Source organism: Galeopterus variegatus, unplaced genomic scaffold (assembly GCF_000696425.1).
Source record: "Galeopterus variegatus unplaced genomic scaffold, G_variegatus-3.0.2 Scaffold662, whole genome shotgun sequence".
Lineage (NCBI taxonomy): Eukaryota > Metazoa > Chordata > Mammalia > Dermoptera > Cynocephalidae > Galeopterus > Galeopterus variegatus.
In genome coordinates this window covers 207,765-212,433 of record NW_007726773.1, presented here as the reverse complement: position 1 = coordinate 212,433, position 4,669 = coordinate 207,765, and the positions used below count along the sequence as shown (strand labels likewise).

At 44.9% G+C, this 4,669-nt stretch overlaps 1 non-coding gene across 1 annotated transcript; it reads right to left on the bottom strand.

Annotated features, from left to right (window-relative positions):
- Positions 1 to 3,478: 3,478 nt before the first annotated feature.
- Positions 3,479 to 3,552, bottom strand: TRNAI-GAU. The gene has a single exon. It is a non-coding gene; the product is annotated as a tRNA-Ile (tRNA).
- Between the last annotated feature and the right edge of the window lie 1,117 nt (positions 3,553 to 4,669).

Below are 4,669 nucleotides of genomic sequence, written 5' to 3'. Positions count from 1 at the left end.
GGACCTTGGTGTTATCAGCACCATGCTCTAACCAACTGCACTAACCAGCCAGCCCTCAACAGCTCTTTAAAGGTTTTTTCTCTGCCACTACACATCTGTCCATGTCGGAGCAGTAGGACGACTTACATTGACGTCCTACATTTTATAGTTTGCTCCTACATTGGGCGTGATTGTTTTGTTTTGTTTTAATTCTATTCTATTTCTTTTTATACTTTTGGGCATACTTGTTTTCTTGATCCAAGTTTGTCAGTTTGGGGGTGGGTTGTATATGATTATCAATATTAATAATCAATCAGGCATTTTGCTTTTATCAGCATTGTTGAAGATCCAGCTTCACGTGGAAGAGACCCCTTCCGCAAACCCCACTCCCTGACCTGGAGAAGTGTGCCCTGCGGTGCCCTCCAGCCATGAGACCCTCTGAAACTGCGAATGCTCCCTTTCTGCATTGTCATTTGGCTCATGAAGACACACGGCTGGGAGAGGTGGAGGGTGCTCGCCCACCTTTTAGTCGGCCACTGTTTGGAGGCATAGATGGGCAGGCCTGGTGCCAGGAGGTGGGGAAGCACATGAGCGGACACAGCCCTGCCCCAGGAATCCCAAGGTAGCCAGTGGAGCAGAGGGGATGCACACCCACATAACTGCAGTGCACACAATGGCAGAGCACCGAGACACGGGATGACAGAAGATCCTCTGAGCTTATGCAAACAATGTAGTGACCAGTTACCAACCATAGTCCCTACACATTTCCTGTTGAGCCTGTGGAGGGTGATAAAGAAATCTGGGCACACTAAAATCTCTTAAACAAAGACAGTGTAGGATGGTATGAGGCAAGAGAATAAAAATGCCCACACGAGCTTCCCCAGCTGCCTATCTGGCCTTGTCTCCTGTCACTCCAGTTCCAGCCATGCTCACCTCTTGTCCTTCCAATGACCCAAGCACACTTGTCTCAGGGCCATTGCATTGCCTGGTGCATATGTCCAATTCCTAGATGCACTGTTCACTCCGCTCTCATCCCAGGTGGGTAATGCTGGTGCTCTCATTCCATGGTCTCCTCTCACATGCACCTCTCCCTGGGCACTCCCCATCATTCTCCTTCTCTCTACCTTGCTTTACTTTCCTTTGTGACGTGTGTCACCCAACAATATTTACTTCTATGTTTGTTTATTATCTGTTTCCTACTGAACATAGTGCAAAGTCTAAGAGGGAAAGAAAGGACTTTGATTTGTTCATGGCTGCATGTACTGTGCCTAGTATAGCAGCTGGCATATTAATAAAATTAATAATATGTTGACTGAATAAATGAACAAACACACCGTCTGTCAGAAAGAATATATTTTTTGAAAATGCAACCAAATGAATGCCTTAAAACTAGACTCTTGGTGTTGTCAGCACCACGCTCACCCAGTGAGCACACCGGCCATCCCTATATGGGATCCGAACCCGTGGCCTTGGTGTTATCAGCACCGCACTCTACCGAGTGAGCCACGGGCCGGCCCAGAAAGAATATATTTTTTGAAAATGCAACCAAATGAATGCCTTAAAACTAGACTATCATCATGCCGGCCCGGTGGCAAAATTAATAATATGTTGACTGAATAAATGAACAAACACACCGTCTGTCAGAAAGAATATATATATATATATATATATAAAAATTAATAATATGTTGACTGAATAAATGAACAAACACACCGTCTGTCAGAAAGAATATATTTTTTGAAAATGCAACCAAATGAATGCCTTAAAACTAGACTATCATCATGCCGGCCCGGTGGTGCAATGGAGAGCGCACCGATTGGGAGCGCGGCGGCGCTCCCGGTGAGGGTTCGTATCCCATGTGGAGACCGGTTCCTGCTCACTGGCTGAGCGCGGTGCGGGCGCAATACCGAGGGTTGTGATCCCGTTGCCGGTCAGTAAAAAAAAAAGACAAAAAAAAGACAAAAAAAAAAAAAAAACTAGACTATCATCACAATTATTTTTCCGATCTTACATATTTAAATTGGTTTAAATCTAGAATAAGATTTTATGAGAATAAAGTATTAAGGATATGAGACCTAGACAATTGGTTAATCGGTTGATCTGCACTCAATTTCTTTCTTGGTACCAAGTAAATTTCCTGTAAGTCATAAAATGAGGTCATAAAGGAGTTTAAGTATGATATCAGTTGTGTGTATTAAGCTCTAATTTCTGATTAGAAGCCAGGAAACATTATTACTGCAGAACCAGTTGGTCCTAGCCAGCACAAAAGGAAGGAGAGATTGGGTAAAATAAACAGTTTATTCAGATAAAATCAGAGCATCTGACAGCCAAATTGGTCAAATTATCTAGGTAATTGCCAAGTCTCTATTTCATGCTGTGTTGACTAGAGACAATTGAACTGTCAAAGGCTTCATTTATTTAAACAATGAGAGGATGGCATAGAATGTTTGTCCAAATTAACTATGAATTTTGTTGTAAGCCTGTTTTTTCATTTCTACAGAAGGGCCTGATGATACCTTGACTGGTTCGTCACACTTGGGCTGAATATACAGGTGCAAAAGGACCATATGGGCTGTAGGGGGCTGGATAAGGGCCCCAAGGATGCCCAGGTCCTGGTTCCCGGAACCTGTGAATGTTAATTTACATCGCAAAAGAGGCTTTACGGCTGTGATTAAGTTGAGGATATTGAGAAGAGAGATTATCCTGGATTGTCTGGATGGTCCCTAAATGTAATCACAAGGGTCCTTGTAGGAGGGAGCCAGAGGGAGATTTGGCTACAAAAGAGGAGAAAATGATGTGATAATGGAAGCAGAGACTGGAAGATGAAGGAAAGAGCCACAGCCAAGGGATGGGGACATCGCCAGAAGCTAGAAAAGGCAAGGAAACTGGTTCTCCTCTCAGAGCCTCCAGAAAAAACAGCCCTGCTAACACCTTGATTTTGGCTCAGTGAAACTGATTTCAGATTTCTGACCTGGAGAAGTGGAAGAGAATACATTTAGTGTTGTTTTAAGCCTCTCAATTTGTGACAATATGTTACAGTGTAGCAGTAGAAATCTAATACATGTGCCTTCTGGGAATTCTTGCCTTCTGCGGGGTGGGAAACAGAACATCTGAGTTAGAAGTGAGCTTCCTAGCTGTGACACGGGGCACATGGACTGCTGCTCTAGCCTTGTCTTCTAGAAAGCAGGACTTGAGGCAAAAGTTAGGACGTTAACACTTTACTTAGGGGTGCAAGCCTGGGGCCTCGAGGGTGAGAGAAAAAAGGGAAGAGAAAAGAAAGAAGATGCCTAGATTTGCTCTGGGACATGTTACTGCCCTGGCCACTACTTTGCAATGACCTGTGAAGTGACACAGCAGGTTTGCCCGACAGGCACATCCACTCATGTGGAGAGTTGCAAAGATGAACGATACCTCAGATACCTCAGAGAAGTCCACGGAGAGAGAAAGGAGGGAAAATGCACCTGTTTGGTTCTTTCCTGTTTCCTTTTTTTTTGGTGGCTGGCCAGTGCAGGGATCAAACCTTGGACCTTGGTGTTATCAGTACCACACTCTAACCAACTGAGCTAACCGGCCAGTCCCTGTTTCCTATTTGCAATTGGTCAAGTGTGTGAGGACAGACCTAAGGTAAAATAGTCTCCAAACTGTGAATAAACTTTGAGACAAAAAACAAAGCAAGCAGCTCCGTAAATTATTACCAAAAGTTTACTGATGGGTAACTTACGGGAAGGATGAGGCAGATATTGATCCAGGCATTTGCGCAGCTGCTTTTCCTCAATTCTGGTGGGAGGGGAACAATGAGGCTTTAAGGGGCTTAGAGACAAAGGTGGAACTATGCCAAAGAGAGGACTCTGTTGAATTGGATGGTTCTCAGATGCCTTGCAGCCACCTGTTGTTTATCCTAGGGGCTGCTTGCATCACCTGGAGTGATTAGTCCCTTATCTTAGGCAAACATAGAATTCCATTTCTTTCCCTGCCTCTGGTTGCTAAGTAACCTGTGCAGGGAAAGACTAAAATTCACACAAAGGCTTTATAGGCTGTGAAGATGGAGTAAGGTCTGACCAGCATCCCCATAGTCAAGGTTCACCTATGGGCAGTTAATGCCCCAGAGCGTCTCATTTATTCCATGCAGCCCTTCCTTAGAGGCTGCCCAGGAAATCATATCCCAAGCCTCATGTTATGTTGTTTCATCTATGTTAAAAAATAAAGTTCAAGTTCACATGGTGATTGGGTGAGAATCCAAGAGAGTGAGCAGTAGCTGCAGGCCACCTGAGGCGGGGACTCAGAAGCCACACAACGCACTTTCAGCACGTTCCATTGGTCAAAACAAGTCACAGGCCAGTCCAGTTCCGGCAGGTGAGGATATAGACTCCATCTCTTGACAGAAGCTGAAAGGCACTTTGCAAAGGGGCCTGGATACCGAGGGGGGAAGGATTGGGGCAGTTTTTACAAACAATCTAGCAAGGACTTAGCACAGACAAAGGAGTGGGAGGTGGCCAAAGTGGAAAGAGCTCAGAGTGCAAAGACTGGGAGGTACTGTCACCAAAACCCCAAAGGTCCGTTTGCTTGTCGATCAAAAGCCAATAATTGAGAGACAAGTGTTGCATAAGAAAAAGTAGCCCTAGTCAGGTAACCAGCAGCCTGGGGAAGTGGTAGACTTATGTCTCAAAGACCATCTCCACCTCTCCCAGGT